The 8,626-nt window shown below is 48.6% G+C and overlaps 1 pseudogene; it reads right to left on the reverse strand.

Moving 5' to 3' along the window:
* Window positions 1–7,973, reverse strand: part of LOC115124893 (WD repeat-containing protein 49-like) — a 48,996-nt pseudogene extending 41,023 nt beyond the window's left edge.
* Window positions 7,974–8,626: the final 653 nt, after the last annotated feature.

Here is an 8,626-nt window from a genome sequence, read left to right on the forward strand (position 1 = left end):
GCAGACGTTCTGTACATTACCTTGGAAAGAACTACACAAAGGGACCCTGCTCCGCATCATCCATTACTCACAGAACGTTAGTGTTTATACCTTACATATCACACTGTTATAACTACTGTTCCTGGGTCTGTCGTTAACACTCTGTTATAACTACTGTTCCTTGTTCTGTCGTTAACACTCTGTTATAACTACTGTTCCTGGGTCTGTCGTTAACACTCTGTTATAACTACTGTTCCTGGGTCTGTCGTTAACAGTCTGTTATAACTACTGTTCCTGGGTCTGTCGTTAACACTCTGTTATAACTACTGTTCCTGGGTCTGTCGTTAACACTCTGTTATAACTACTGTTCCTGGAGAGAGAGCGGAGAAGCTCTGGACCGTGGACCGTCGCAGGAGGTTCCGGACCGTGGACCGTCGCAGGAGGTTCCCGGAATGTTGTGCAAGTGTGTTCTGCTCAACATTCGATCCGGCTAGTAGTCTGGTGAAACATGTACCGGCTCCACACATCTGGACTCCAGTGCGCCTCCCCAGTCCGGTACGTCCTGTGTATTCTCCCAGCACTCGCCCGGAAGTGCGTGTCACCAGTCCGGTGCCACCTGTACCGGATCTACGCACTAGGCCTCCAGTGCGCATTCACGGTACAGAGCTTCCGGCAACAGTTCCCAGTCCAGAGCTTCTGGCAACAGTTCCCAGTCTAGAGCTTCTGGCAACGGTTCCCAGTCCAGAGCTTCCGGCAACAGTTCCCAGTCCAGAGCTTCCGGCGATGGTCCGGAACCTCCTGCGATGGTCCACGTTCCGGAACCTCCTGCGACGGTCCACGGTCCGGAACCTCCTGCGACGGTCCACGGTCCAGAACCTCCTGCGACGGTCCACGGTCCAGAGCTTCCAGGAAAGGCGGCCAGTCCTGAGCAGGAGCCTTCCTCTGCGCCGGTGGCCAGTCCAGGCACAGCCCGGCACCATGGGGTCTGGGGGGAGGGGGGCTACGACCCGCACCGGAGCCCCCACCTAACCCCCTCCCATTTTGTTTCAGGTTGTTTCCGCACCTTCGGGGGGGTACTGTCACGCCCTGACCATAGAGAGACCTTGTTTCTCTATGGTGTAGTAGGTCAGGGCGTGACTAGGGGTATTCTAGTTTATAATTTCTATGCTGTGTTCTAGTTTATATTTTCTATGTTGGTGTTTTGTATGATTCCCAATTAGAGGCAGCTGGTAATCGTTCTCTCTAATTGGGGATCATATTTAAGTTAAAGCTATTTTTCACACCTGTGTTTGTTGGATATTGTTTTGTGTTTGTGCCTGTGCACCACGTAGTCACGTTTCATTGTTTGTTTATTGATTTATTGTTTTTGCTTTAAGTTTCACTTTGAATTAAATATATGGAACTCAACATCCGCTGTGCCTTGGTCCCGTTCTTACGGCAACCGTGACAGACTGACTGACAGACATGACTGTTGAATGTCAGAAATTAGGTCTTAGAGGGACACACCTCTCCCAGCCCATGACCAGCACGGTTCTCTTCAGCACTAGAACCTGGGAGATGTCCACAGCCTGGTCCCGGCCCGCATTCAGCCTGTGGTGACAGTGACCATTAAAGTCCCAGATCTAGAACCACACAGTTAGAACCACACAGTTAGAACCAAGAAATACAGATCTAGAACCTAGAACAGACACCCCATCAAATTGACACCACCAGGTTAACATCCAACACCAGGAGTCAAGGGGACAGAGACATTTACCACTGAGACAGACACCCTGACAAACATAAAGAGACAGAGACATTTACCACTGAGACAGACACCCTGACAAACATAAAGAGACAGACACCAACTCTAGACTAACAGAAGGACAGACACCAACTCTAGACTAACAGAAGGACAGACACCAACTCTAGACTAACAGAAGGACAGACACCAACTCTAGACTAACAGAAGGACAGACACCAACTCTAGACTAACAGAAGGACAGACACCAACTCTAGACTAACAGAAGGACAGAGACCAACTCTAGACTAACAGAAGGACAGACACCAACTCCAGACTAACAGAAGGACAGACACCAACTCTAGACTAACAGAAGGACAGACACCAACTCTAGACTAACAGAAGGACAGACACCAACTCTAGACTAACAGAAGGACAGACACCAACTCTAGACTAACAGAAGAACAGACACCAACTCTAGACTAACAGAAGGACAGACACCAACTCTAGACTAACAGAAGAACAGACACCAACTCTAGACTAACAGAAAGACAGACACCAACTCTAGACTAACAGAAGAACAGACACCAAGTCTAGACTAACAGAAGGACAGACACCAACTCTAGACTAACAGAAGGACAGACACCAAGTCTAGACTAACAGAAGGACAGACACCAACTCTAGACTAACAGAAGGACAGACACCAACTAGACTAACAGAAGAACAGACACCAAGTCTAGACTAACAGAAGGACAGACACCAACTCTAGACTAACAGAAGGACAGACACCAAGTCTAGACAAACAGAAGGACAGACACCAACTCTAGACTAACAGAAGGACAGACACCAACTCAAATGTAGACAGACAGACCTACGGACGGACGGACAGACAGATAAACACACACTCCCCCGGGGGGTTCGGACACAAACACAAGTAAACACAGTCGGTAGTCAGCAGACCAGAAAACTCCTGACACAACAGAAATACTAGCAGAGAAGATGAAACACGTTTCACAGAGAGTCAAGTGTCAGATAGCCTCCGCTCAACACTGCTTCAGATAGCCTCCGCTCAACACTGCTTCAGATAGCCTCCGCCCAACACTGCTTCAGATAGCCTCCGCCCAACACTGCTTCAGATAGCCTCAGCCCAACACTGCTTCAACTGCCACCGCCCAACACTGCTTCAGCTGCCACCGCCCAACACTGCTTCAACTGCCACCGCCCAACACTGCTTCAACTGCCACCGCCCAACACTGCTTCAGCTGCCTCCGCCCAACACTGCTTTAGCTGCCTCCGCCTAACACTGCTTCAGATAGCCTCCGCCCAACACTGCTTTAGCTGCCTCCGCCTAACACTGCTTCAGATAGCCTCCGCCCAACACTGCTTCAGATAGCCTCCGCCCAACACTACTTCAGATAGCCTCCGCCCAACACTACTTCAGATAGCCTCCGTCCAACACTACTTCAGATAGCCTCCGTCCAACACTACTTCAGATAGCCTCCGCCCAACACTACTTCAGATAGCCTCCGCCCAACAAAACTTCAGATAGCCTCCGCCCAACACTGCTTCAGATAGCCTCCGCCCAACACTACTTCAGATAGCCTCCGCCCAACACTGCTTCAGATAGCCTCCGCCCAACACTGCTTCAGATAGCCTCCGCCCAACACTGCTTCAGATAGCCTCCGCCCAACACTACTTCAGATAGCCTCCGCCCAACACTACTTCAGATAGCCTCCGCCCAACACTACTTCAGATAGCCTCCGCCCAACACTACTTCAGATAGCCTCCGCCCAACACTACTTCAGATAGCCTCCGCCCAACACTACTTCAGATAGCCTCCGCCCAACACTACTTCAGATAGCCTCCGCCCAACACTACTTCAGATAGCCTCCGCCCAACACTACTTCAGATAGCCTCCGCCCAACACTGCTTCAGATAGCCTCCGCCTAAAACTTCCACACGTCAGGGGTCACACTGACTGGACTCAATCAACAAACAGTCTCATAACACAATTCTACTGTAATCTATTCTATTTCACCCAATTCTTCGATTTCAAAACAACAATATATTTAAGGTTCCTTCTATTGAAGATGGTATTATTATTGGATGTCATAAGGTGAACGCACCAATTTGTAAGTCGCTCTGGATAAGAGCGTCTGCTAAATGACTTAAATGTAAATGTAAATGTTATTGAACATGTGTAATATCTACACTACCGTTCAACATTTTGGGGTCACTTAGAAATGTCCTCGTTTTTTTTTAAAGAAAAGCGCATTTTTTGGTCCATTAAAATAACATCAAATTGATCAGAAATACAGTGTAGACATTGTTAATGTTGTAAATGACTATTGTAGATGGAAACGGCAGATTTTTTATGTAATATCTACATAGGCGTACAGAGGCTCATTATCAGCAACCATCACTCCTGTGTTCCAATGGCACATTGTGTTAGTTAACATGCTGTGTTCCAATGGCACATTGTGTTAGTTAACATGCTGTGTTCCAATGGCACATTGTGTTAGTTAACATGCTGTGTTCCAATGGCACATTGTGTTAGTTAACATGCTGTGTTCCAATGGCACATTGTGTTAGTTAACATGCTGTGCTTGCTTTATTAAATAGTACCCCACAAAACACTAGTCTCAACGTCAACAGTGAAGAGGTGACTCCTGGATGATGGGCTTCTAGGCAGAACACCAGTCTCAACGTCAACAGTGAAGAGGTGACTCCTGGATGATGGGCTTCTAGGCAGAACACCAGTCTCAACGTCAACAGTGAAGAGGTGACTCCTGGATGATGGGCTTCTAGGCAGAACACCAGTCTCAACGTCAACAGTGAAGAGGTGACTCCTGGATGATGGGCTTCTAGGCAGAACACCAGTCTCAACGTCAACAGTGAAGAGGTGACTCCTGGATGATGGGCTTCTAGGCAGAACACCAGTCTCAACGTCAACAGTGAAGAGGTGACTCCTGGATGATGGGCTTCTAGGCAGAACACCAGTCTCAACGTCAACAGTGAAGAGGTGACTCCTGGATGATGGGCTTCTAGGCAGAACACCAGTTTCAACGTCAACAGTGAAGAGGTGACTCCTGGATGATGGGCTTCTAGGCAGAACACCAGTCTCAACGTCAACAGTGAAGAGGTGACTCCTGGATGATGGGCTTCTAGGCAGAACACCAGTCTCAACGTCAACAGTGAAGAGGTGACTCCTGGATGATGGGCTTCTAGGCAGAACACCAGTCTCAACGTCAACAGTGAAGAGGTGACTCCTGGATGATGGGCTTCTAGGCAGAACACCAGTCTCAATGTCAACAGTGAAGAGGTGACTCCTGGATGATGGGCTTCTAGGCAGAACACCAGTCTCAACGTCAACAGTGAAGAGGTGACTCCTGGATGATGGGCTTCTAGGCAGAACACCAGTCTCAACGTCAACAGTGAAGAGGTGACTCCTGGATGATGGGCTTCTAGGCAGAACACCAGTCTCAACGTCAACAGTGAAGAGGTGACTCCTGGATGATGGGCTTCTAGGCAGAACACCAGTCTCAACGTCAACAGTGAAGAGGTGACTCCTGGATGATGGGCTTCTAGGCAGAACACCAGTCTCAACGTCAACAGTGAAGAGGTGACTCCTGGATGATGGGCTTCTTGGCAAAACACCAGTCTCAACGTCAACAGTGAAGAGGTGACTCCTGGATGATGGGCTTCTAGGCAGAACACCAGTCTCAACGTCAACAGTGAAGAGGTGACTCCTGGATGATGGGCTTCTAGGCAGAACACCAGTCTCAACGTCAACAGTGAAGAGGTGACTCCTGGATGATGGGCTTCTAGGCAGAACACCAGTCTCAACGTCAACAGTGAAGAGGTGACTCCTGGATGATGGGCTTCTAGGCAGAACACCAGTCTCAACGTCAACAGTGAAGAGGTGACTCCTGGATGATGGGCTTCTAGGCAGAACACCAGTCTCAACGTCAACAGTGAAGAGGTGACTCCTGGATGATGGGCTTCTAGGCAGAACACCAGTCTCAACGTCAACAGTGAAGAGGTGACTCCTGGATGATGGACTTCTAGGCAGAACACCAGTCTCAACGTCAACAGTGAAGAGGTGACTCCTGGATGATGGGCTTCTAGGCAGAACACCAGTCTCAACGTCAACAGTGAAGAGGTGACTCCTGGATGATGGGCTTCTAGGCAGAACACCAGTCTCAACGTCAACAGTGAAGAGGTGACTCCTGGATGATGGGCTTCTAGGCAGAACACCAGTCTCAACGTCAACAGTGAAGAGGTGACTCCTGGATGATGGGCTTCTAGGCAAAACACTAGTCTCAACGTCAACAGTGAAGAGGTGACTCCTGGATGATGGGCTTCTAGGCAGAACACCAGTCTCAACATCAACAGTGAAGAGGTGACTCCTGGATGATGGGCTTCTAGGCAGAGTTGCAAAGAAAAAGCCATATCTCAGACTGGCCAAGAAAAGATTAAGATGGGCAAAAGAACACAGACACTGGACAGAGGAACTCTGACTAGAAGGCCAGCATCCCGGAGTCGCCTCTTCACTGTTGACGTTGAGACTTGTGTTTTGCGGGTACAGTACTATGTATTGAAGCCGCCAGTTGAGGACTTGTGAGGCATCAGTTGTCATCTGTGCTAACATAATTGCAAAAGGGTTTTCTAATGATCAATTAACCTTTAAAATGATAAACTTGGATTAGCTAACACAACGTGCCATTGGAACACAGGAGTGATGGTTGCTGATAATGGGCCTCTGTACGCCTATGTAGATATTCCATTAAAAATCTGCCGTTTCCATCTACAATAGTCATTTACAACATTAACAATGTCTACACAGCATTTTGATCAATTTGATGTTATTTTAATGGACCAAAAAAATGTGCTTTTCTTTCAAAAACAAGGAAATGTCTAAGTGACCTCAAACTTTTGAACGGTAGTGTGTATGTACAGTATGTATCTGTGGATGTAACTATGGTTATTAGTTACACATACATATTCTACACAATGACCCCTGCAGATTGGAATGGAACAGTATTCACATCTTAGTGTTTATCTATTTCATGCTTATGGCGACTGCCTACGTCAATTAATGTAACGAGTGACCTTGACTACTCCGTCTGTGCCGGCGGTGAACAAGCGTGTCTGTGTCCCATCCAGCGCCATGGTGGAGATCTCAGCATCACCATGACAACGGTGGAACTGCTTGACCTTCTGACCTGTGTCCACCAGCCAACAGATCACTGAGGAGCCAGAGTCACTGCTGATCACCTGAGAGACAGAGAGAGGGGGGCGGGGGGGGAGAGAGGGGGGGCGAGGGAGAGAGAGAGAGAGGGGGAGACAGGGAGAGAGAGGGGTGGAGAGAGAGGGGGGCCGGGGGAGAGAGAGGGGGGGTGAGGAGAGAAAAAGCATTATCGTGGTCCCTGTCTAGATGTAGGTGTGTGTACCTGTCTGAACAGCCTGTTATAGAGGACACAGGTGACAGAGTTCTCATGGCTGGTGACTCTCCTCCCCTCCTCTCTCTTGGCTTCCATGAGGAGGAGCAGACTGTTGAAGGAGAGGAGGAGGCGTGAGCGCTCCTCACTGAGGAACAGAAGAGTGTGACACTCCTCCTGTGTCTTGGGGAAGATGCCGGCGATACGCTGAATACACAGCTGACTAGCCACATCCCACAACCTCAGCACCTGAGAGAAGAGAGAGACGGTTGTCTTAACGTCTTCAACACGCATGTAGAAATAAGTCTCATCTTCATCATTTAGATGAAGTCACATTTCATCTAATGCACGTCTTTGACACATAACAACGTCCCAATCCTACACACAGTCTCCAATTCTCTTCTCCTCCTCTCTCACCTTGTCCTTGGAGAAGCTGATCAGCTGTTTCTTGCCCACTATGAAGCGTACGGCTGTAACACTGCTCATGTGACCTCGGAGTACACCCACTGGTTTAGAGATCACATAGGGGTTCCACAGCAGCACCTTGTTGTCTATACCTGCGGTGGCTGCAACCAATCAGAGAGAAGGATGTTTAGTACCTGCATTGGATACAACCAATGAGAAGTAAGGATAGATGTTATAACTTGGTAGGACTTGTGAGTGCCTATCAAATTCATCCCAGAGTGATGGTCCAGGTCATTGGTTCCTTTCTCCGTGTGGAAGGCGGTGACTCTGAGGGGCTCGCCCTCTTTCTCCCTCCAGCCAATCACCATGCTACTCTCTGGGGCTGGTGCTGCACGACAACAACGCCTCCAGAGAGCCCAGGAAACGCACTGCAGGAAACAGGAAGTACAGGTGTAAGATGAGGTGTTTTATGAGTAGAAACAGGTGAGTAAAGTGAAAAGGAGAGGGGTGAGGAGAGAGAGAGATAGAAAGAGGATGAAGGTGAGGAGAGAGGGAGAGGAGGAAGATAAACAGTGGATAACCAGCTAGATATATTGACTAAGCTGCCCTACATACAGAGAGCTTTTGTTACAGCTGACATACACACACAGAGTCAGTTTTACTGTCAGGCCCAGTGTGTCATCTCAGGGACAGGATGGGCGACGAGAGTGTAAAATGAGCATCATCAAAAATAACACGAGTTCAGTTGGAGTTTGTTCTCTGTTGACTGTGAGAAGTCATGCGGCATCCATCTATCCCTCTCTCATCTCTCCCTTCCTCTCTCTCTCCCTCTTTTCCAAATGTCCTCTCTCTCTCTCTCTCTCTCTGTGTCTCTCTCTCTCTCTGTCTTTCTGTCTCTCTCGCTCTCTCTTTCTGTCTCTCTCTTTCTTTCTGTCTCTCTCTGTCTCTCTGTCTGTCTGTCTGTCTGTCTGTCTGTCTGTCTGTCTGTCTGTCTGTCTGTCTGTCTGTCTGTCTGTCTGTCTCTCTCTCTCTGTCTCTCTCTCTGTCTTTGTCTCTCTCTCTCTCTGTGTCTGTCTGTCTC

The sequence above is a fragment of the Oncorhynchus nerka genome, unplaced genomic scaffold (genome assembly GCF_034236695.1).
Source record: "Oncorhynchus nerka isolate Pitt River unplaced genomic scaffold, Oner_Uvic_2.0 unplaced_scaffold_1743, whole genome shotgun sequence".
NCBI lineage: Eukaryota > Metazoa > Chordata > Actinopteri > Salmoniformes > Salmonidae > Oncorhynchus > Oncorhynchus nerka.